Raw genomic sequence first — 26633 nt, forward strand, 5'->3', positions numbered from 1 at the left:
TTTGGATCCAGGTCTTTTGGCCATTTCCTTCCTCCCAGCAGCAGAGACTTGTGGAGAGCTACCTTCAGGTGAACTAGTTTGCCCACGAGCCCGCAGCCAGTCCCTTTCAGAGAAAAACCTTGAACCCAAGACTTGCTGACTCCAAGACTGGCCCTCCATCCACTCCCTGACACTGCCTTTAAAAATCATAAAACCCCATTAACATTTTTCTTCTTTGTCTGAGATGACCCCAGGCTTTCTTCCTGGGAAATTCCTTAGTCTCCCCACACATTAGGTGGGGAAATGGGAGGCAGAGAATTAAGCAATTTGGCCCCAAATTCACTCAGGGACTTCTTGCAGAGGTCAAGTGAACCACATAAGACAACAGGGACTATTTCCTGTTTAACTTGGTAAGCCCAGTACAGTTCCTGGCACATAGTAGGCAATTTATTCAGTGCATTTTTCAATGCTCATCAAATTGTATTGTTCTTAACAGGGGCGTCAATAACCTGTATCATTCAGATGAAAGTTGAATTTTTGCCCCAAACACATAGATAACAGAGTCAAGGTGTTTGAAGGGGTGAATAATCTCACTGTTCACCCCCGTATCATATGTAGATACAGCCTCAGTGGGACTTTTTCCCCTGTTGTCTCAGGATAATCACTTCAGCCCTGAAAGGAGAAAAAAAACCAAACAGACAGAATAAGAGCTTTGATTTATGAGTCGTATATGTCTTTTGCTAACATCTCCAGAAGGCTACACTTTATGATTACCCCTGAAAAAAAAATGTGTTTATTATTCTCCCTGTTGCTATAGCAGGCGATGTTTCCATGTTATGGGTCTTTTTCCCTGCAGACATTACAACATTGACTCATGGGCCAGACCTGAGATTCCAGGCATTTTCAGACAGGGGAAAACTCATTCACTGGGGTTGGGAAGGCAGCTGAGGGTGCCCAGAGATGTGCTTGGTCCCCAGGGCCACACTGCCAGTGAAAAAGTGGGAATGCTGGTCAACCAATCTGTGCGAGACCCAGGGGACCTCATCCCCTGGCAGGAGTAAGAACTGGGGCTCTCTCACTGGAGATGCACAGAGAAAAACCCATTGGGAAACTTGTCGGGATTTGTGCTTCTATGGGCAACATCCAACATTTATCCCAAATTTCAGGCCCTCCTCCAAATCTCTTCTCCATCCCCCCAACCCTGTAAATTGTGGTTATACCAGCAAGTGCCAAGTGAAGCAAGGGTTTCAGGCAATTTTCTAGACAATTCAAGCAAAAAAACAATATGTTTTTGCCTTAATTATTTGAATCACTTTAGCAAAATTGTGTTCAGAGCTTAAATTAGACAGATAGCATCTCACTCCCTCAGTTTATTTAGCAGGTTTGCATTTATTTGCATAGTTTGTTGTCTTTGTGGGGAGAGGAGAGGGACGTTTGGATCTGTGACTTCGTGGGTAGGGAACTTCCAGAAAGGAAACTACCCAAAGTCAGCCGGAGTGCCCAAAGCCAGGTCAGTGACTGACTACGGTCATACAGAGAGTGTGAGTCAGAGGCGAGCCTTACGATCATGGAATTAGAGCCAGAAGTGACCTCTGAAGCCGTTTTGCCCAACTGCCAGTTTTTACAGATGGGGAAACTGAGGTTCAGAAGTGTTAAGTGATTTGCCCAATATTCCACAAACAGTAGGTAACAGCATTGAAACTAAAACTTAGATTTTCTGATTCTAAATGAATCCCTTCCCCTGGACATTTTTTTTATTTTATTTCTACATTTCTGAGACAATTGGGGTTAAATGACTTGCCCAGGGTCACACAGCTAGGAAGTATTAAGTGTCTGAGGTCAAATTTGAACTCAGGTCCTCCTGACTTCAGTCTACATGTATTATTAAAGGGATGATTAGGAAGCAACAATTTCAAGAACTAGAGTGATCTCGTTAAAGTGTGTCAGACGCCATGTCTTTTTGGTCATAGATTGATTGGTTAGGAGAATGCTGTAAATAAAATTTACCTGTATTTTTAAGGAAATTTTGACCCAGTATTCCATATTCATCTTGTGGACTGGATAGAGACGTCCAGGTTAGATAATAGTACTGTTGCATGGTATAGGAAACGGTTGAATGACCAGACTCAAGGAATAATTGATAATTTGATGTCAATCCAGATGGGCTGTAGTACAGTATCTCGGGCTCAGTCTGGCTTTTTACTTTTCTAATTTTTTTAATTAATTACTTGTTAGAGGCATAGAAGGCACACTGAAATGTGCAGATGGCACAAGCCCAAGAGAACTATCATATTGGATGACAGTTACATTCCCAAAAGATCTCAATAGATTAGAGTTTGGAGTTAAATTAAATAGGAAAAATATTAATATACAATGCTATTCATATACAGAGGGGTTCTGATAAATGTTTAACAATCAGTTCTCCAGAATACATACATGAATATCACATACATATATGTAGATCTTTAAAATGGTATCATATGTGTATATATATATAGAAAAACACATATGTGTTTCTATATATACACATATGATACCATTTTTAAGTTTAAACTGAAATGAATAAAATTATCTCTATTTCTTCCTTAATTCTAGGAAGTCAATAAAACAACAAATCAAGCCTTGTTTTACATCATTTGCCAATGTCTGAAGTGTAATAGCTCACCTGGCAAACAGGTATTACTTTTTTATAATATATTATATATAGGTATGTTTAATATACAGATATAGTCCACTGAATGTAGATATTACATCATTATTTCATTTGATCCTCACAGCAACCCTGAGAGCTGTTGTTGAGTCATTTCAGTTGAATATAATGACCCCTTTTGAGGTTTCCTTGGCAATGACACTGAAGTGTTTTTGCCATTTTTTTCTCCAGCTCACTTTACAAATGAAGAAACTGAGGCAGACAGGGTTAAGTGACTTTCCCAGGACCACACAGCTGCTAAGTGTTTAAGGACATATTTGAATCCAAGAAAATGAATCTTTCTGACTCTAGGCGTCAAACTATATCCACTGGGCCACCCAGCTGTCTACTTTTAGCCCATCTAGAAACATCAATTATTTTGAAATCAAGAATTTTGAAATGGACTGGCAATGGGCCATCAACATGCCATGGTTCAAAAGGATATAAAAATATTTCAAACTGGATTAAAAACTGTTTTGTTGTCCAAACAAACTAGTCAGAAACTAAATCACTGAAGCCAAAACATTTAAAAACTAAATAGTCTGGAATGATCTTAAACCACTTATGGGTCATGCAAGACAGAAACCATTGTGTCAGAGAAGCTAGTTCTGAAACTAAATGTTGAAATATTTTCACAATGTAAAACATGAAATTATGAGAGGCAGTCAAGCACAACGAGTGAATAATGGAGACTGACTTTGGGTCAGAGAGACAAGGACTCAAGTCCTACTCGTGCAGATCTCGACCGCTCCGGGATTTCTTATTCTGCAGAGAGCTGTACGTGTATTTCTGTAAACTCTGCAGAGAGATCTTGGGGAAGGCAATCCTTTGGTTCACTTAACATTTAAGAGATACAGGAAGGGAAGACTTACGGTGAATATGGCGGTGGTCTTCAAGTGTTTAGATTTGTTCTATTTGAGCCCGGAGGATAGTACCAGGGATAATGGATGGAAGTTTCAGTGAGATTAATTTATATTTAATGACAGGAAACATTTCCTCATAAATAGAGCTAAACACATGTGGAACAGGCTGCTTGTGGATGTAACAGGCCCCCTTTTACAAGAGATCTTTGAGCAGAAGCTTCATGACCATTGCCTAAGTAGTTTTAGTAGACAAACTGTCTTTACATGTATTTGGAAAAATAAAATATTTTTGAGAAAAAGTATTTTCTATTTTTCCCTTTGAATTTCAGTGCCTTTCCTCTGTTAATGGTTTCTTGTTTCTCCTATATAGAACTTTTTATTTTTTTGCTTATTGTTTCACTTATTAGATTATGAGCTCCTGGAAGACAGATTCTGTCTTTGACCTCTTTAGCACAGGACCTGGTAAGCACTTTACAAGGATTTATTGTTTTCCTTTAATTATGACTTTGGGTAATGGCCAGGAGGTCCCATACAGCTCTGAGAGTCTATTATTCCATATAGCATTCCATCCAGACCATGTCTCTTTCTCACTACATGAGCTCTTGCATCCTTGTCTCACCTTGTGCTCTTGGATGGCGTCTCACTCACAAGCTGATGGCCTGTATCATTAATTTCCTATAGAAAATTTCACACTGGATGTCCCATACACGGTTTTAATTCAACATTCCTAAAACTCTAACCACTGACCTTTCTGTTTTCCTTTAAGTCCCAACTAAAATCCCACTTCCTACAAGAAGCCTTCTTTATTTTGATGGCTTCCCTCTGTTATTTTTTCCTATTTGACTTGGGCTGGAAAATGCCATTTGCATCCAGAGAGAGAACTATGGAGACTGGATCAAAGTATAGTACTTTCACTCATTTTATTTGTTTTTATCTTTCTCATGGTTTTTTTTTTATTTTTGGTATGATATTTTCACAATCTGACAAATATGGAAATATGTTTAAAAGAATTGCACATATTTAACCTATGTCAGATTGCTTGCTATCTTGGTAAAAGAGCGAAGGAGAAAAATCTGGAACACAAAGTCTTACAAAAATAAATGTTGAAAACTGTCTTTACACGTATTTGGAAAAATAAAATATTTTTGAGAAAAAGTATTTTCTATTTTTCCCTTTAAATTTCAGTGCCTTTCCTCTGTTAATGGTTTCTTGTTTCTCCTATATAGAACTTTTTATTTTTTTGCTTATTGTTTCACTTATTAGATTATGAGCTCCTGGAAAACAGATTCTGTCTTTGATCTCCTTAGCACAGGACCTGGTAAGCACTTTATAAGGATTTATTGAATTGCAAAATTGAACTTATTTCTCCTAAATGCTCCCCCTTTTAAAAATTCCCTATTTCTGTTGACGATAGCATCTGTAGAAGGTATTTTTCATTGTCCCTTATTCAACATCTGGCCATGGCCTGAGCTCCTCACTTTCTCTTGTCCCACAATCCAATAAGTTGCTAGACCAAATATTGGCAGTTCTGGTCCTGCAATGTCTCTCATGTCAGACCCCTTCTCTTCACTCTCACACAGCTGCAACTTTGGTTCAAAAATCTCATGATCTCTTCCTTAGATAATTGTGATAACCTCCTAATTGGTCTTTCTGCCTTAAACCTCTCACCACTTCCATCCATCTTATTCAGAGCTACCCACAAAATTTTGACCGAAGGTACCTGAGACTCTACTTTCTATGTCTCTAGTCAAATAAGTGATTTGTTAAAAGCAGAATAATAGCACAAGGCCAAGGACTGATTTCTGAGATACTACACCAGAGCCCATCTTCCAGACTGAACATCAAAATGATTAATTATGCTTTGAGTTTGGCCATTCAGCTGTTTCCTATGCAACCTACTGTACTATTATTTAACCCGTATGTCTCTATTTAGTTCAGCAGATGACTATAAGATTCGGTATAAGATTCTCTAGGTAGGAATAAAAAGCAGCCAGCAGAACCTGCTACCATTCTCCTCATCCTGTCACCACGTGGCTGACAACACATGATGCTACTATTTCTTCTGCCCTTCTCGTGTTTATTCTTTCCTGATCTTAGGTGAATGTGTCTTAGAATAAAGCAGACTCCAAACTTGTGAATAATAATAATAGCAAACAACTCACATGTATATAGTGCTGTAAGATTTACAAAATGTTTTACAAATATTATCTAATTTTATCCTAACAACTTAGGATGGAGAGGAAGACTGAAAAATAAATTGGTGAGAAAAAACACCATTTCTCACCATTGTAAGGTAAGGAAAGTGAGGCAGACAGAGGTTAAGTAATCTTTGTGTCCTCCCTTGGAGATTACCCCCAATTTATCCTATAGGTATTTTATTTGTCTGTAATAGTTTGGATAGTTCTTCCTTCATTAGACTGTGCAATCATGGAAAGCAGGGACTGATCTGAGGTTTGGGTTTTGGGCTTGGGGCTTTCCTTTGTATCCTCAGCACTTAACACATCTCCTGGCATATTATAGACACTTAATAAATTCTAGTAGACTTTGCCACATTATGATGGTTTTTTTAAATTTTTTAAATTTTTAAATAAGCAATAAAAGGAAAGATTTTGAATTAAGTCATCCTTAACTAATAACCTCCCCCTTGAGATTCTCTGAACTCTGAAAGAGGAAGAAGTTAATATAAGCAACAGAACAGTTAGATAAGCCACAAGAAAACAAGCTGGAAACCTTGAGAGAGGTCATTTCTCACTAAATAATGAAAGTGGACAGCTAATCTGGCTCTGTAAGTGTCTTTTGACATCTGTTCAGGATGTGTGGTCCGGGGAAGAAGGTCTTCTGGGTTTTGGTAGAAATTGTATCCAAACACAACTGATTGAAGGGTGAAGAAGAATAGTGAAACATGTGGAAGATCCATGCAAAGTACAATGAAGCAATATATAATTAATTATAATAATTAATAATATAAATAATAATAGGCTGGAAGTGCTACCATTCTGTGGGCAACTGCAGTCCCAACATTACATTTCGTTTTGAACAATAGGGAAACATGTGGAAGATCTGTGCAAAATCCAACAAAGGAATATATAATTAATAATGGGCTGCCCTGGAAGTGCTACCATTCTGTGGGAAATTACAGTCCCAAAATTTGATTTTGTTTTGAAGAATAGGGAAACAGATGGAAGGTCCATGAAAAGTCCAACAAAGGAATATATAATTAATAATGGGCTGCCCTGGAAGCACTACCACACTAGCAGTATGGGCAACTGTGGGCAACCAAAGTCCCCAAACTTGATTTTGTTTTATTTTTGTTTCATGACCTGACCTTGAAGTAACCAATAGCTATGTCACACATCTTAGCTCTAAGAAATGATGACTGTCTCACCCTGGACTGCAAGATTTAGTGTTCTAAAATGCTCTCTAAAATTATAAATTGCAGAGAAACAGCTGATCTGAAATGGTAGAGGGAATTTCTTCACTGGGAGTTCTCATATCAGATAAAGCACCTCAAAAATCATGGCGTAGAGAGGCAGCCTAGTGGTCAAAGGGTCAGCCTTGGAGTCAGAACTTAGGTTTTGCTGCTGAACATTCTAGCTATTTAACTTCAAGCTAGCCATGTTATTTTGGTCTTTTTCAAGCATTAAGGACAACAATCAACCAACAAGCCAGACCTAGCAACTCTTAAAGAAAAGTTGCTGATCTTTCTCTGTAAAGGAAATTCACACATAGGAAAATCTCCATGCTGATAAGTTCACCAGAATGGTCCAATGTTTGATTCAAATAAAGCTCTTCTCTGCTGTTAAAACACCAAGTTTCTTTTTTTCCCAGAAAACCACCAGTAATTTTGTTTTTCAGTCATTTTTCATTTATGTTCAATTCTTTATGACTCCATTTGGAGTTTTCTTGGCAGAGATACTAGAGTGGTTTACCATTTCCTACTCCAGCTTATTTTACAGATGAAGAAACTGAGGCAAACAGGGTCAAGTGACTTGCCCAGAGTCACACAGCTGGTAAGTGTCTGAGGCCAGTTTTAAAGTCAGATTTTTTTTTGACTCCAGGCTTGGGACTCTGTCCAATCCACCACCTATGTATGTGCCTCCATTTCCCCTTTTGTGAATTATCCAGTCCATTATTGTTTGTTTTCCAATAGAAGGAGCCTCCATGACTTGAGTAAGGCGGCAGAAGGATCCATTCCTTCTGGCAGGTGAGAACCGGCTGTGCTCACCATGAGCATCTTGTACCCCTTAAGCAAACTTCAGTTTCATGGTTTTCTCTGAGGTGTGTGAGGATGGAACCCAGCCTCTGAGCTCAGTAGTACCTCATTATCCACTCCTTTGCTGTTACCACAGCTAAACAATGCCAGTGTCAAAGTACTTCAGTTCTGAGAAATACCCCCATCAGTCGTGGTCCTCCCTAGTCTCTCTGGTTGCCTTCAAAAACTCAATAAACATGCTTGAGCTTGTCATCCCTGATCTCCTTCCCCACGGAGAAGCAGGCCTTGAATTCCGGATTGATTTTATTTCTTTGTTTTTCTTCCTCAACTTCCCTTTACTCTTCCAGTGCCATTTATCTCACTGTCAGCACTCGTTACTCTAGAGTTTGAATTAATTAACTATATTTGTCAGCTTGTCTTTTTCTGTTAGCATTTCTAGGTTTAGTCTGGTGGGGTCTGTGTCCCTGCCAGAGAATCGAAGGGGTTGGAAGGTCCATCTTATTTCATCTCTTATGTAAGGAGTTGGGGAGGAGGGAGACTGATAGATATTCCTGATATTTAAACAGTGTTTAACATATTTAATATGTATTGGATTACCTGCCATCTAGAGGAAAAGAGGAGATAATTTGGAACAGAATGCTTTGCAAGGGTCAATGTTGAAAAATTACCCATGCATATGTTTTGTAAATGAAAAAGCTTTAATAATAAAAATAAAATAAAACAGTGTTTAAGCTACAATACAGAGACCCATCCTCAGAATTACAGCTCGTTGCTTTCTTCCCAGGTCCAAACGTAGCTTAGTCAAGAGGGTGTCATTACACTGGGAGTTCTTTGAGAGAAGAGATTGGGTTTTGCCTTTTTTTTTTTATGTTTAACAGTGCTTAGCTCATCGCTCAGCACATCATGTTGTTGCTGATTCATCTCAGATTTCAGTCATGTATAACTGTCCAAGATCCCATTTGGGATTTTCTTGGCAAAGATACTGGAGTGTTTTGCCATTTCCTTCTACGATTCATTTGACAGATGAGGAGACTGAGGCAGAGAGAAGTAAGTGAGTTGCATTTTTGAATGCCTTAAGAATAGTAGGTGCTCAATAAACACAGTTGATTTCAAGATAAATAAAGGAGAATGGAAAGAATCTATCCTCAGACCAAGAAGATATGATCACAAGGTCTAGTTTGCCATTCAGTGGATGACCAGGATGACCCTGGTCAAGTTATTCCTTCCCATTTTATAGATATGAAAACTGAGGTGCAGAGAGAGTAATAATTCAAGAATTAGAAGGTATTTTGCACATTGACAAGTGCTGTCTGACTGTAAACCATCCTTAGGTGACAGTTCTGGTGTATACTTTTTTCCTTTTTTTCTGACTATCCCATGGACTATTGCAGATTTTAATTGAACAAAACCAACAGAATTAGAGAAAATTGTATGTCGAAGACCCTCAAAACCCATCCTCCTCCTATATTTCCAATCTTTCACCTGACTCCCCAAAATGTCCTCTCTAATTCAGTAACCCTATCCTCATGGCTATTCCCAAACAAGACAATCTATCTCAGCTCTAGGCATTTTCTCTGGTTGTTCCATTCAACTCCACTTATTGACTTCCCATCTTGTATAAGAAGCCTTCCCCAATTAATTCCAGTGCCTTCGCTCAGTTAATTATTTCCATTTATTCTGTACGCAGCTTCCTTTGTTTATATTTGTTTGCATGTTGTTTTATAGAGCTCATTTAGAGCAGGGATTACCTTTTGCCTTTTTTATATCCCCAGAGCTTGGGGTATTCAGGTGAACTAGCACCTCTGACAGAGCTCTTTTTAGGATTGCCCATCCACCTTTGTTGCCTACCTGGCACTCATTTCTCACCTGTGGCTCCAAGCATCTGTAGCACGTACAGTGGTTACAATTCAATCTTGCAGACAGGCTAAATCAGGTGGGGGTTCAAACCCATCAAAGAGTTAGGGAGGCGTCTACCCCAAGTGTTTGAAGACTTTCCCAGCAGAATGGGTGGATCAGAACAATTTATTCCAATGGCCACAAAGGCAGCTGAAATAGGTGCTGTGGAACATTAAGATCTTGGGCAGATATTGAAGACACCAAAGTCATCCACTGCCTCCTAGGCTACAGCTACTGTATCCATTGGATTCACTGGATTTTTTGATGACTCTGGAAGAGAGAATGAGACCGATCACTTTGTGCAGCTCTATCTCACTGAAATCTAGTTCACTCAAAAGTCAAGATATCATCCTTATGTTATTGATCTTCTTCAAAAACAAAGGTTGAACAACAATCCCCAACATTTAGTGCTTAATTAGCACTTAATAAAATGTTTGTTGATAGACTGGTTGATTGGATGGTATGGTCCCATTAGGGAAAATTTTCCTTTGGAATGCAATCTCTGGGCTCATATAGCTGGCAACCTGAAGATACCATTGTGTTATAACTGAGATCTCCTTGCCCTTAGGAATCCAAAGGCACTTTTGGAAGTTTGGAAAACTTCCTTTGAACATTGTTTGGATTCTATGTTGTGGAAAGACCAAGAGACTTGGAAGTCAAGAAGGAAAACTTCCTTTGGACATTGGTTGGATTTTATGTTGTAATGGAAAGACCAAGAAAAGTAAGAGGATCTGGAAAACTACCTTTGGACATTGGTTGGATTCTATGCTGTAATGGGAAAACCAAGAGACTTGGAAATCAAGAAATCTGGAAAACTACCTTTGGACAATGGTTGGATTCTATGTTGTAATGGGAAAACCAAGAGACTTGGAAATCAAGAAATCTGGAAAACTACCTTTGGACGATGGTTGGATTCTATGTTGTAATGGAAAGACCAAGAGACTTGGAAGTCAAGAAATTTGGAAAACTATCTTTGGATGTTGGTTGAATTCTATGTTGTAATGGAAAGACCAAGGAACTTGGAAGTCAGGGATCTGGATTCTAATCTCTGCTCTGGCACTCATGAGCTGTGTGACTGAGGATGAATCATGTATCTTTTGGGGACAATAAAATCTATAAATATTGAATGGCTTGAACTAGTGTTTCCCAGTCTGGACTATTCTGGGTGACCCATGTGCCAATGATATATAATTTTATCAATGAGCATACTGTCTTCGTTGGTAGTTATCTTCAGGTCATTTTAAGATTATATGATTACAATTGCAAGAGTCCTTAGAGCAGTTCTCAAAGTATCATCCAGGGGTTCTTGGGGTCTCTAAGAGCCTTTCAATGGGCTATATGAGGTGAAAACAATTTCCAAAATAAGATTAATTTGTTATTTGCCCATTAAAATATTATTTCCTTTTCTAATCACATATATGTATGAAGCAGAATTTTCTCTATATAATTCAGCCAAAATAATATATTACAGTAGATCTAATATAGAAGCACAAATGAGAATCCATCATCTTCTACTAAACCAGATGTTAAAGAGATGTACAAAACTGAATAAAACAATGCTACTCTTATGAGTTTTTTGTTTGGAAAAAACATGTCAATGCATAGTGAGTTTATTGCTGTTATTCTTAAATTAATAAATCAATAAAGATTTAAAACATTTCTCCATTGTACTTTCTAATAAGGTAAATATCCATGGACATAAATGATATAAACAAAAACTGAGATTCCTCAATATTTTTTTTTCATTTTCTAGCTGTGTTGACTCTGGACAGTCATTTAACCCCAAATGCCTCATCAAAAAAAAAACAAAAAAATTTTTTTTCATTTAATGGTATTTTTCCAATTACATTTAAAGAGATAGTTTTATCAACATTCATTTTTGTAAAATTTTGAGTTCCAAATTTTTCTCCCTTCTTCCCTCCCTCCTCCATCCTCAATAGCTCCCCAAGATAGCAAATAATCTGATATATCATATTAAACATATTTTCACATTAGTCATCTTGTGAAAGAAGAATCAGAACAAAAGGGGAATCATGAGAAAGAAAAAAAAACAAAAAATGAAAATAGTACACTTTAATCTGCATTCAGACTCCATAGTTCTTTCTCTGGATGTAGATAACATTTTCCATCACAAGTCCATTAAAATTGCCTTGGAATTGTCAAGAATTTTAAGAGCATCAAAGAGACCTGAGACCAAAAAATGAGAGCTTCAACTTCCTCTAAGAAATGGAGGCCTGAAGAACAAATCAAAGTCACCCGTTGACAAAAAAAAAAAAAAACAAGATCAAGCTTTGATTTTATTTGATGCTCACAACAATCATGGGAGGAAGGTGTTATTATTGTCCCCATTGTACAGAAGAGAAAGTGGAAGCTGGCGGAGAGAAAATCAAAATCACCCAGTTGTAAGCGTCTGAGATACAATCTGAACTTGGATTTTTGCTACTTCCAAATTTCATTTTCTTGAATACTATGATATCTACCCCAACTACTAATTGAATAGGACAAGAAAGGAAGTTCCAAAAAGTCCTTTATAGAATTATAAAATAACTATATTCTCTTTTTTCTCCATATCTGAGCAAGTGGTTCCCACTGATTAGAAGAGGGAGGGATGCCCCTAGTCTGAGGAAGGAACAGGGCAACGGAAGTTTGTTTTGTTTTGTTTTTGTAATTTATAGCTTTTCAGAAGTAAAGTTCTTGAAGACAGAAACAATTTGCTGGGGAACTATGAGAGCAGAATAGGGAATTCACTTTAAAAAATGTTTTTAGTTGTTTATCAGTTGTGCTAGATTCTTAGTGATCCCATTTGGGGTTTTCTTGGCAAAGATACTGGAATGATTTACCATTTCCCTCTCCAGCTCATTTTTACTGAAGAGGAAAGAGGCAAAAAGAGTTAAGTTACTTCATGACACCATTTTGGGGTTTCCTTAGCAAATGGAGTGGTTTAACATTTCCTTTTCCCATTCACTTTGCAGATGGGGAAACTGAGGCAAACAGGGTTCAGTGATTTGCTTAGGGTCACACAGCTTGTGACCAGAAGGTCCCCTTCTGGCTCCATGAGTCTGTGGGATTCAACAAATAAAAGGTCCTTTTGTCTGCTTCTTGTCCCAAGCCATAACTGATGCTTAGTATATAGCTATATGACAAGGGTAATAAACACCCCACCCCCTCTGAGACAATGATGCAGAAAATAAAATATAGAGGGGTTGAGTCCGAAAGCATATATCAGTCTCTGAAGTGCTTTGAGATCCTTTGGGATGAGAGGTGCTATAAACCTGTAAGTTATGAAGATGTTTAATCAACTCCTCTCTTACCGACGTGCATTCTCTCCGAGAGGTCCTTTGATTTACTGCTACCTGTGTTTACCTACAGGATAATGTTCCTGGTGGACCACAGTGTGAGGAAATAAATGGTTTTCATGGGTGATGAATTGCCCTAGCAGAATCAGGAGTCCAACACCAAGAACATTATTCCTATGGTGCCACAAGAAAGAAGGAGAAAGGCACGTGTATAAATAAAGCCCGAGTGATCTTACTTTGGAGAAAAGCCCTGTGCTGACATTTCCTGGTAGTGCCCTTTGGCAGCCTGAGACAGCCCTCGGAGGCTGAATAATGGGCTCCTTCCTGAGCTTCAGAATACATCCTTTCTAATTCCATTCCCTTGGGTTTCAGGGGGAAACCCTATCTGTGTTCAGTGACGGTCAGTTGCTGGGCTGGCGATCTCATCCGCCATGGGGAGACCTCTATTTAAAGGACACAGGCTCAAAATCTGACCTCCTCTGTTTGATCTTAGGAAAATCACCACCTTTCTGGCTTTTTCATCTGTAAACCAAGAGTCCATCTTCAAGTTGATGACCTTATTTACAAGGTTAAGACTGATCCAAGAAGAGAAAATGGTATAAAAGACAATGACACTTTGAGAAATTAAACATTACTCGGAGATGTAGTCATATGAGCCTGCTTGGGGACAGCTCTCCGTGGATGAGGAAATACATAAATAAATCACATATCATTGAGGAATGGGTCCCTTAGTATAATCTGGGATGATAAAAAATGCCCTTCATTGTTTATAGCTTTTGCTGGGGTAGAAAGGGGTAATGAATTGGCCAGGATCACACAGTTAGTGCCAGAATAAAAAGCAAAGAAACCCTGAATTTCTCAAAAATCAGCTCTACTGCCCACCCACCCATCCCTCTTTGCATTTCGAATATTTCTCCTCTCTTATTAGACAGCTGAAAGAAGGAGGAATGAAATGAACTCACAATGAAGTAAATACATGGCCTGCTTAAAGCCCAAAATACTGGTTTTAGGGGGTAAAGAAAAGAAAATCAACTAAGTGGAAAATGAGATTTACAGGATTTGTCCAAGATCATATACCTAGAAGATAGCAGAGTTGGGATTCTAGCAAAGGGCCTCCAAATCCAGCACACTTTTTCCACTCCCTTATGAAGATAAGAGATTCTGTAAAGATCCCAGAGCATACTTCGAAATAGAAAAATGTGGACTCGTTTGTTCAAATATTTACTAGTTTGTGACTGTGGACAAGTCATTGTTTAGGCCCCTGTTTCCCTATCTGTAAAATAGGGGGCCTCTGGCGTCTCATCTCATGGGCCCAGCTGTACCTTCAAGCTGACCCTCCATGATCCAGACAAGGCCCTAATTTGTTAGGTGGCCCTTGTACACCTGAAGAAAACATCCAGAGAGAGCAGATCGAGGGTAACCCGCCGCCTGCACCAGCTCTATTATTCCTGGTCCGCTCGTACTGCTTCCAATAAATAAATCATGGGGCAAGGGCCCTACTAAATTTTAACTCACTGCAGCTTTAATAGCCCATCGGCTTAGGTTTAAATGATCTTGGAGAGCAGGAGAGTGGTTGACCTTAAGCAAACCAGTTGGATTCAACCTTGACATTTGAACATAATTAAACAAAGAATCTTTTTCCTCATTAAATGTTATTTTTGTTTCTCAGGCCATGAGTGGAATAGTGAATGAGTCTCCCTTTCTTGAACGTGTTGGAAGAGCAGGGGTGGAAAGGGGGGGTTGCCTGGTATACACAGTAGCAGCTGCCAGCAACAAGTCCAGTGGGAATGCAGGAGAGAAGTTTGGGCTTAAGATCAACTTTGAGGGGAGGAGACGCCCCCCTTTCAAGGCCTAAAAGTTGTTCCTGGAGCCTAAAGGAAGCCCAGCCTTCCGTTGACCCAAAGGAGTGACCCAAAGGAGATTGGACAGACTAAAGACCCTCACTCTTCAGGGCAGATCATCTGTCTCTGATAGGTGCCCCACCAATGTCTCTTTGTCCCTCCATATCTGACTGTCTGTTTGTCTGTCTGTTTCTCTCTCTCTGTGTCTCTCTCTCTCTCTACACACACACACACACACACACACACACACACTCAACAGGCACACAATACATTTGTGCCCCACAATACATTTTGGAATCAGAAAATCCTGAGTTCAAATCCAGTCTCAGAAACTTCCTAGCTGTGTGACTTTGGCCACATTATTTAACCTCCCCCCAAGGTATTGAGACAATTACATCTCTTAATGTGTGTTCTGCAAAGCCAGTGTGGACGTTCTATAAACCAGCAAATTTACATTCATGTTTACCTCTATCTTTGCTCATGGAAAGTTGGATATGAATCCACTTATCCCCAAAATGGACAACTTCCTACACTCATCCTTCTAACCCTGGCACTCAACCACCTATGAGTTTCATCTCTCAGGTCTTCATTTCCTCACCTGTAAAATGAGGGGAATTAACTAAAATCAATCAGTTAGTAACTATTTGTTAGATACCTTCTACACGGCAGCCTTGGACCTCGAAGGACTTTCAAAAGCTAAATCTATGAGCTTATGTCCCTCTGTCTCCCGTGCCTTTCCAGATTGCTGAGCCATGATTCATGTCTTAATGGACTGCTTGTAGGTCCATGGGATCCCATCTATGAGTAGGGTTGAATCACCTTTTACCTGCTGTTCCTGACTATCCCCACCATCAACACCATTTCCAAAGACACAGCAGAAATATTCACAGAACCCAACCTCTAGGCAGCTCTCCTCTCTAACCTTCAACCCATTCTCAACTTGCCCTAATGGTAGATGAGTCCAGAGGCAGTATTTTTTAGGCTTGTTGGAGAACAGATCGTGTGGAACAGAATCTGAAACCTTGCTGAAGTCAAAATATATTTTCTCGATTGCTTCCCTCTAATCTTCCTGAGAAAGCCAAGTTGACAGAGAGCCCAACTTCCCTCTCAATCATGTTGCCAATAAAAGCATGGAAAAGGAGCTCTGGGCTTTCTCTCTGGGCAACAGCAAGGGTCACTCTGATTAGGAGACTGTCTGTCAAATGTCTTTGGGACTTGTGATGGCAAAGATTGCCTTCCCCATCATGCCCTTTGCCCCCTGCTTCCTAAAGCCCCCCAGGGAAAAAATGGATCAACAAATGAACTGTCCGGGAGCCAAAGAAGGAAATTAATGACTCTCAATGACTTTGGAGGAGTGAAAATCCCTTTTTCTTTACTCCATGATTTCATCATTTTGTATCTAATGTGGTTTTTTATGAGTTACTTACTTGTAGTAAAGAATATATGGGATATGGAAATTACCTAGCTTTTCCCCCCAGAGTTTAAAGACTGAAGGTGGGCCAACTGGATGGCCCACTGGCCCTGAAATCAGGAGGGTTTGAGTTCAAATCTGGCCTCATATACTTATTAGCTGTGTGACCCTAACTGAGCAAGTCATTTAACCCCAATTGCTTCCCCCCCCCAAAAAAAATGAACATACATCTCCACACTGGCCCATATTTTTTCATTGTTGGCATTGATCCAGTAGTGTAACAAAGTAATAATAAACATAGCTATCATTTTTATAGCATCTATGAGCAAAGCACTGCGCTGAGCGTTTTATGATTACTATCTCATTTGATTCCCACAAAAACCCTGTGAAATGGACACTATTGTTATCCCCATTCTACAGTTGAGGAAACTGAGGCAGACAGGGATTAATTGACTTGACTAGGATCACACAACTAATAAATATCCGAAACCATATTTAAATTCAGGTCTTCCTGACTTCAGGCCCAGCACTCTATCTACTGAGTCATCTACGGGAGTCTGAGTATGAAAACTTTCTCCATCAATTTAGTCTGGCAATATATCTGGAATTTACAATCTCGAGGAGTTGCCTTGTGTGAAATGATTTACCACATAGTGAGTAGATGTTGGAAGGAAGACTAGAATTCAGGTTGTTGTGGCTAAAAGGAATTCCCTGTTCTATGATGTCTTTCTTCTTTAAAGTTCATGGATAAGAAAACTTATAATTGAGAGAAGAAAAGATTTGCCTCCAAAAATTAAAAGACAGAGCTTTCTACCACATTATCTCTACTCTTCTGGTTCTGAGCAATAGGCTCATGGTCTTATTTCTCCCTCCCCTCCCCTTTTACCATTATTTCATCTATGAGAATCATAGCTCCTAATTGAGTTATTTAGTGTGTGACCTTTAACAAATCATTTCTTAGGGCCTTAGCTTTTTCATTTATAAAATGAACAGAATGGTTCTAGCTCTAGAACCAGAGGTCCTGGATTAGTAATTATATGACTTCAGAAAAGTCATTTCATTTCTTTGGCCTTCAGTCAATCATCGGTAAAATAGGGGCATTGAACTCTGTGACCAAAAAAGTTCGTTTCTCATTCTCAATCCCATACTCTTATCTCTAACCATAATGCAGACACTAATAAGCATCCATATCAATCTCATGCTATGTAACATGGCTGTCCATGAGATCCTCCCAGAAGGGAGGAGTCCACCTCAATGGGCTTCTTCATTTTATGGAGGAGGACCCTGAGATAAAGGTAAAGTTACTTGTCCAAGGTCATACAAGTAGCAAGCAGAGAAGTCAAGATTTTAACTTAAGACTTTTGACTTAAAATCCAAAAATGTTTTCATTATACCATATTTCTTTCCCCATAATCATGTGCTTAACCATTGCCCTATTGTTGTACATTTGAGATGTTTCCATTTTATTATCTCAGATGAATGGGTAGAGGACAATTCAGATAGAAGTCCTGATCTGAGGGAGGAAGACCCATGGGAAAGGCTTGTCTGAAGAACTGAAGAGTTTGCATGGAGTCATTTGTGTAGAAAGGGATACTTTCTGGGAGATTTTCTTCAATTTTTCTCCCAAGAGTCAATAAATAAGAAGGGAGGACAGGAAAAGAATGGACTGCCTGTTTTCTCTCAAATATTGGGGAATTTGCACAAAGGAAAAACAGATATTGATCATGTTGACGGGTGATCTGGGGCAACCAAGAAAATCCGCAAGAACGCCAAGAAGATTGAGAATATGAGAAGACAAATGTTTTTCCTTTGAACTTGGGCTTCCTTCAGGAGAAGAAGGGTTTGGGGGTCTTGGTTCTTATAGCTACGAAACAAGACAAGAATCTATCAGCTAATGTTTCCACAGCATGGATGCTGGATCCGAAGCACAAATTAATGCTAGAAAGCTGGGTCTGGAGTAAGGAAGAACTAAGTTCAAGTCCAACCTCAGATATTTACTAGTTATGGGACCCTAAGCAGATCACTGAATCACTGTCTGCCTCAGTTTCCCCAATTGGAAAGTCAAGATGATATGCACTTACCTGATAATAATGTTGTGAATACCAAGTGAGATAACATGTAAAATATTATATAAATGTTAAAATTGCATAACAGATAAAAGTATGGACCTGGAGTCAAAAATATTTAACTTCATGAGTTCAAATCTAGCCTAAGACACACAACACAGTCTTTGCCTCAATTTCCCCAACTGTAAAATGGGAATAATAGCAACACCTATATCAGAGAACCATTGTTGTTCTCGCATGAGATAATGGCACTACATAAACACTTATTCCCTTGCCTTCTTTTCCTTTCTCTATACCCATAGCAAGAAAAGGTGCCAGATGCGACATTCCAAATACAGCCTGGATTGGGATGGTCACCATCAAGCTTTGGACTAAATCATCACAAAGGTCCCTTTGTTCTCTAACGTTCTATTATTCTGTACTGTGCAAAGCATTCTAGAGTCAAGGGTATTTGAATGATGGCTTGGCCATTTCCAACTCTAAACCTCAGTTTCTAAGATGTTAACTCAATGACCTTACTAAGGTCTCTGTTAGTTCTAAATCTATGATCACATGAATCTCTCTCCTTATTCCACAATCTCAATTCAGTTTGATTTATATTTCCTAAACACTGGAAGCACTGACCTTGGATAGCACTTTCAGCTCTGCTGAGCACTTCAAATGAATTATTATTTTTTTTTTTGCAGACTTACGACTACTCAGTGGATGTAAAAATCATTACCCCCAGTTTACAGCTAAGAAAACTGAGGTTTAAACCATGTAACATCACCCATTGCAGCAGGGATTTAAGCCTGAGTCCCAGTGCAGCTCTCTCCCCCCACAGCCTGAGATTTGCCCCGTCGGTTATCGACACATCTGGGACCAAGACCAGGTCTGCAGCTCCCAGTGTGGCGTGTTGGTCTTGACCATGTGATGCTGTTGCCTACTGACAGCTGTCACGGAGGTAGAAATAAGCTGTCTGGCTCTCCCAGCTCGCTGCCGTGATGCAATCCCTGGGCTATTTGTTGTTCTGCCTTGCGTTATCTCCTTGGTCTGGCTTGTAGTTTCGGATGGGTGCCAGAGGCCCCGATTCAAGGAGTTCTGTCAGCCTAACAAAGAACAGGGCCAGGGGAAAACACAAACAGAGAAGCAGAAAGCACTGGCTCTCGGATGCATCGATTACGGGGGTTTTTCTTTCCCCCTTTGGGGGATTTATTTTATCCTTCTCATTAAAGTGTTTATAAGAAGCTCAGCAGCCAGGCTCAAAGAAAAGGAAACAAAAGGCAAAGCCAACAGATTGGTCAGGATGCCTGGGAGCTGCTTTCCTGTTTCCGAGCAAACCACCCATAAAGTCCCCTGAGTGCACGTGGCCAACAAAGGGCTATTCAAAGCCGAGAGCTGTGGATGTGAGCTCAGCCGGGGGATCCTCCTGTGCTGAAAACCAAAATACATCCTCAAAGCTCCATTTCCTTTACAGGAGAAAGAAAGTCCCTGCTTTCTTTTTTTACATCCCAAGGTGGACACATTATTCTACAGAGTCAAGGACTAGTGTCCAATAATGATGATGATGATGATGATGAAGATAATAACAGCAGCAGCAACAAATTTTGTTTTTTGTTTTTTTTTCAATCATATCCAATTCCTTGTGACCCCATTTGGAGTTTCCTTGGTAAAGATATTAGAGTGGTTGGCCATTTCCGTCTTCAGATTATTTTACAAATAAGAAAACTGAGGCAAACAGGGTGAAATGACTTGCCCAGGATCACACAGCTAGTAATTCATAACAGATGAGTTTTCCAGACTGAAAGTCCAGTGCTCTATGCACTATGGCACCACTTAACTGCCCCAAGCATTTATATAGAGCTTTAAGATTTGCAAGGACTTCTACATCAACCCTGAGAGGAAAGTATTATTATTAGCCCCCTTTTACAGGTGAACAAATCGAGGAAGATAAAGGTTAAGGTAATACTTTCAGAGCAAGTAAGCAATCGAGTCAGGATTTCAACTCATATCTTCTTGACTCCAAGAACATCAACCCATCTAAGTGCTATTTATCTTTTTTTCCCTGAAGCAATTAGGGTTAAATGACACAGCTAGGACTTGTTAAGTGTCTGAGGCTGGATTTGAACACAGGCCCTGTGTTCTATCCACTGTGCTATCTACCTGCCATTTAAGTATTATTTATCTTGTAGAATTTGAACTCAAGTTCTCTGGTAGTCAGCACTCTAGATTCTGTCAACCATCCACCTGCTAGATTTTTAGTTCCCTGCAGACATGGACCATGTACTAGCTTTTTAAAATTAAATTTTATTTTGTTAGAAGATTTGTTATCTTTTCCTTCAAGTCCCCTCTCCATCCCCTTTCCCGCTCCTTAGCACAAAAGCAAAACCATTGTTATAAATGTGCAATCAAGCTAAGCGAATCTTACGTAGCCTATGTGCCCCAAAATGCTCAGTCGATGTTCTGAGCCTCTCATCTATCTATAAGGAAGAGCAGATCCTGTTTCATCTTGAGTTTTCTGGAATTATAGATGATTTTTGTGTTAATCCCAAATCTCTCAAAACTGTGTTTTTCACAATATTGTTGTGATGGTATGAATTACTCTCCTGGTTCCATTTAGGGTTCTCTGAAATCATATCCATTATCATTTCTTAATCAAAATAGGAGAAGCTTAACAAATATTATTTTTTTTTAATTTCAGCCTAGAAATCCACAGTGGAAAAAGCAAGTGGATGGAGTATGTCTATAATATATGTGATCACACACAGTTGGATGAGAAGCCCATTGCATCAGTCCATCAGGACATGTCTCTTAGATAAATGCTTAAGAGATGATAATGAATTGGGCCCAGAATTAATTTGGAGAAACACAGAATGTTTTGTGAGATAACAATGCTGTCAGGGATTCGGAGGTGCTACATATTACAAAAGCCTATGTGTTTAATAGAAATCTCCTCCTTTGGATGCTAAATAATAGCTGTCACTGAACCATGATCCTCTCCGCAGAATCAAAATTGTAGGTAATCATCCAAAGCAATGGGAAGATGCATGATGGGTATAAATAGCCGGCAGCAATTATCAGAGCTTACTTCCACATAAAAAAGTAGAATTAAGTATGGTGCCTAGGGCAAAGATGAACAGTGAGGATCAAGGCTAGGATCTGAACTCAGGTTTTCCTAACTACAATTCCAACACTCTTTACACCATCCCATGTCACTCTTCTATGTCATTTCCTACTGGAATCATTCATATATCAAGAGGGTCTCTCTTTAGAATGAGAAAAACTTCCCTCAATTTCCTCTTTTCTGAGATAAAGGGTTTGAACTAAGGGGAGGCAAGGGGCAGTGGAAAGAGCATGCTGAATTTGTAGTCACAGGGCTTGAGTTCAAATCCCGACCCTAAGTTTTACCATCTGAGTGTTAATTCCTGAATTTCACTTAGACTTAATAGACTCAAATTGTAAAGGATCATTATTATGCTTGAAAAAATACTAACTGGGCAGAAATGCAACATTTCCTACAAGTGAAAAACAAGAGCAGCAGTCTCCATTACATCCCCACTAAGGCTCAAACACAGCTTTTAATAATTAATTTGCTGTTTTGATAATACACAACAACAGGTCCATTAAACCAAAGGTTTTGCATTTATTAAAAGCTAACTTAGTGATAACTGAGTCAACAGGGGCCTCCTCAGTTATTAAAAAAATGCCTCGGCCCCCAAGGGATTATGTGGGAGGAGAATCCCAGGCATGTTGCTTTTGTTATTATTGGTCCTTCACTCTCAAAACTACCCGTAATATCAGGCGTGGAAGAGAGGAAGGGACCAAGGAGAAAGGATGGCAGAAACCATAATTTAGCCCCATCTGGGTGATTCAGACTATTATTTCAACTTGCAGTGGAATGGGGAAAGTTGGAGAGCTCCTGAGTTCCCAACATAGAGAAATCTCCCATCAAAAGCATCACAAAATCTTCAGATGAATCTCATGGTTTTGGACCATGCTGTTGTGAGGTGAGATTTCTCTGTGCAAGATTTATATGATATTCCCATCAGCAAAATAACAACAGCGAACATTTACACAGTATTTCAATGTTTGCAAAATATTCTATTAATATTACCTCATTTGATCCTCTCAAATCTCCTGAGTGGTAAGTACTGTTATTTTCCCCATTTGATAGTTAAGAAAACTGAGGCAGTTTTTCACACAAAAAATTTCACAGTTTGTAAATGTCAGAGGCACTATTCAAATATCAGTCTTCCTGAATCCAAACCCAACGCTCTATCCTCCGTGTCTGTCCAATAGCGGCCGAAACAGCATTGCTTACGGCACAGAATTGTAGTCTGGGTTCGGGTCCTGCTTATTCCAATGACTCCCTACATGACCTGCAAGTAATATATAATATATGAGTGTTTATGTAGAGGGATGGACTGGAAGTCAAAAACACCTGAGTTCAAGTCCAGCCTCAAACACTTCCAAGTTGTGTGATTCTGAGCAAATCATCAAACCTCTCAGCCTTCATTTCTTCATCTAAATAGTAATAATAGTAAATTTTTTAAAAGCAAAATAGTAAAAAAAAAATAGTAAATAGTAAAAAAAAATAGCAAATTGGAGATAATAATACTTTTTCCCCAGAATTCGTATGATCAAATGAAATAATAGAAGTAATGATGCTTAAAGCATCATATCAATGTTAGCAATTATTATTCTCTGAGCCTATTTCTTCATCTATACAATGAGGGAAAATGGACTTTCTGACTTCCATAGTCCTTGAAAGCTTTAAATCCTTTGATCCTACAAATAGCACATTATGGGTGCTGAATAGATATTCCCAAATAAGTAAGTTCACCAAGGGCAGAGATGAGTATGATTGATGGATAGGAAATCTCCTGAGACTTGCAGTCATAGAGTAAATCAGTTGAAAGGGCCTTTAGGAGTTATCTTTTTTAAAATTTTATGATTAATTAACATCCCTATCTCTCTCTCTACCTCTCCCCATCCCAAAAATATAGAGAAAGGGAAAATAAAACCTTTGTAACAAATAAATAAGTAAAACAAGTTTCCACATTGTCCATTTCCAAAAACATGTTTCATTTTGCATCTTGAGTCCATCAGTTCTTGGATGCCATGCTTGGTTAGTCAGTGTTCAAGGTTCTTGGATCTTTCACATCTTTTTGGCTTTACGATGTTGTTCTTGTATCAATCCTTCTCCTAGCTCTCCTCACTTGGCTCTGCAAATTAGATATTTTAAGCGATGGGTGACTAAGAATCCTTCTAGAATAACTAGGACAAGTGATCTTTAGGTGTCTTCTTGAAAATCTCCAGGAATAGAAAATGTAATATTCAATCCCTTCAGTCTCCTTTCCATAGTTTCAGAGCATTTCTACGCCACCAGAAATTTGGACTCTATCCCAGCTCCCCAGTTCTGAGAGGGGAAGCTTTTGCCTTCTATTGTCCCAAACCAGGCTCTTACACTATTTCTTCCCCTCTCCTCACCATGTAGAGATGAATCCCTCTCTCTTTCCTATATTAGTTGTCTTCTCTCATTAAAATGTAATCTCTTTGAAATCAGGGATGTTTTTGGTTTACTCTTTGAGTCCTCAAAGCTTAGATCCCAGTCTTACTCATAATGAACAGATTAATAAATTCTATTTATCTATCCATCTATCTATCTATCTGTCTGTCTATCTGTCTGTCTGTCTGTCTGTCAGTCTGTTGGTCTGTCTATCCGTCTATCTATCTATGTCTGTTGATCAGCCTATTGATCTGTCTATCCATCCATCTATCCATTCATCCATCCATCATTTATCTACTTACTTAATATCTATCTATCCATCATCTACCTACCTACTTACTATATCTATCCATCCATTCTCTATCTACTTAACCTATCATCTATCCATCCATTATTATCATCATCATCATGTCCTTCTCTCTCTCTCTCTCTCTTTCTCTCTCTCTCTTTCTCTCTCTCTCTCTCTCTCTCTCTCTCTCTCTCTCTCTCTCTCCTCTCTCCCTCCGCTGTGTATATGTCGGTCTGTCTGTCTCTCCCTAATAATCTATTAGTATGATCTGTCAGTCTATCAATTTATCTTCTTACCTGTCTCCCAAAGTAGCCCGTTCTATTTTTCAAGAGCTGTAATTGTTTGGAAGTTCTTTTTTACCTTATTGGAAAAAGTTTTCCATTATTTCCACTCATGATTCTTGCTTTTGCCCTCTGGGATCAATCAGAAGAAAACAAACCCTTTCTCCACAAGACAGCCCCTCAAATACCTGAGCACAGCTGTCATACATACCACCATCACTTCTCCCCTCACCCCCTCAGTCACTTTTTCTTCTATGAGCTAAAATCCCCATTTCCCTCAACTAATCCTCATATGATATGATCTCCAAGACCCCACCACCACCATCTTGACCCTCCTCTTCCAGTGACTTTAGCTTGTCAGTATTCCTTTCTAAAATGTGATATTACTGACAGAGAAATTCAGATGTCCCTCCATCACAGAAATCAAAATGTCCTGTAGGTACAAAAAAATTGGCAATCTTTTGAAATTTCCTAGACCTTTGACCAATTAATAAAGAAAGGAATTAAAACTCACCTACCCCTCGAGAAAAGTTTACAGAGACTGACATTTACATTATTTTGATTTCTGTTGGTTTATACACTGCTGACACTTGCTGGTTGTTTGATAGAGATTTAATTAGTGTACAATGTTGTTTAAATTAATGTCATTTATTTCAGGGATGTCTAGAGGCAGCTAGGGCAAAAAAATACACTTGGAAAAGTCTACAAAAAGTTGCCAGCATGCTCTAACACCTGGTCTGAAGCAGTACAGAAGGAGGAAAATATTGTCGTGAGCTGAAATCAACTCTTCTATCCATGTATAATTTTCCTTGTTAAGGATATAACAAGGCTACTTTTCCCTTTAGCATAGTAGATATAGTACACAGGGTTTCAAAATCAATTCTTTGGTCATTCAGGTAAGTCAATCACTTTACTCTATGAGCCTGAGTTCCTCATTTGTAAAATGGGGTTAATAAGACACTGACCTTCACAAGGTTATTATGAGAAAAGTACTTTGTAAACTTGAAAACACTATAGAAATTATCACCATAGTTGAACTTAAGTATTATTTTAGCTTATTTTCAAAATATTTTATGGGGTGGGAAGGAAGGGATGATCCAGACTTATAATTTCACCTGAATAGGGAATCCCAATGTGGAAACTCATTCAGTGATTATAAGTTAGCAACTCATTCATATGTGCCATTTTCCATCTTTTCTTCTCCAACTCCTACCTTTATACTAGGAGAATTTTATATTCAAATAGATGCTCCCTCAAAGTCCCCATTCACCCACTTCCATAGCTTCCTTCCTTAATTTCTTTAACTTATTCCTTCATTCTACCTCATCTAGACATAGAGATGGTCACAGACCAGATTTGATATGAGGTCCCTCTTCTTCCACTCTTTTCACATCAAAATCTCTTGTATCCTCTCCCATTCTCTCCTCTTTCTTGTCCCTACCTCCTTCTTTGGCAAAGAGATGGCCCTTCTCTTTGCCAAAGCCCGTCCCACCATAGGTGCATTATATCCCACCACAGGAGGACAAAAACATGGAACACATCCATAGTTTCAGGTGTGATATGGATGATAAACCAGCAAAAGAAGCTGACAAGGAAGAATTAAGCTGGTAAGAAAACCAGAGAGGGAAGAGCATCACAAAAATTTGAGAGAAGAAAAGGGTTGTCAACAGTGTCAAATAAAGCAATTGTTTGGGGATGATGGGGACTGAGAAAAGATCATCAGATTTGGCAATTGGACCTTTGGTAGCAGCTTGAGAGGATAGTAGAAGCTAGTAAAAGCAGTTTGTTTTTATTTGTTTTATTTTTAGGATGATGGCCACCTGAGTAGTAGAGAGGGAACCAATGGATACTAAAAGGTTAGAGATTCAAAAGTAAGATGACTGAGGATATAATATCATCCAACTTAATACCAAGCCTTGCAAAAGCCTCCTAATGGAACTCCCTGCCTCAAGTCTCTGACCATTTTAGCCTATTCTAAAAACTGTTGCCAATGTGATTTTTCTTCAACACAAAGCTAACCATCCCATTCCTTTACTTAATCAATTTTAGTAGTTTCTTATTGCCTTTGGGATCAAATATAAAATCCTTTAAAATTAGCTTTTAAAACCCTTCTCAACCTGATACAAACCCATTTTCCTGCATCATAAGTTGTAAATTTTTCTCTCCCATTGAAATTCAGTCAACTTAGCCTCCTCTCTGTACCTCATTTTCCATTTCTCAACTCTTCACCTTTGCATTGACCATCCCAAATGCCTGAAATGTACTCTTTCATTACCCACCACCTCAACAGCTTAAATCCCATCTTCTGCATGAAGTTTTTC

At 39.0% G+C, this 26633-nt stretch overlaps 1 protein-coding gene across 1 annotated transcript in view; it reads left to right on the forward strand.

Moving 5' to 3' along the window:
* The window catches only part of FJX1 (four-jointed box kinase 1), a 71319-nt gene that overhangs the window by 24782 nt on the left and 19904 nt on the right, over positions 1 to 26633 (forward strand). The gene's annotated exons all lie outside the window — the stretch shown is intronic.

This window comes from Sarcophilus harrisii, chromosome 6, assembly GCF_902635505.1.
Source record: "Sarcophilus harrisii chromosome 6, mSarHar1.11, whole genome shotgun sequence".
Classification (NCBI taxonomy): domain Eukaryota; kingdom Metazoa; phylum Chordata; class Mammalia; order Dasyuromorphia; family Dasyuridae; genus Sarcophilus; species Sarcophilus harrisii.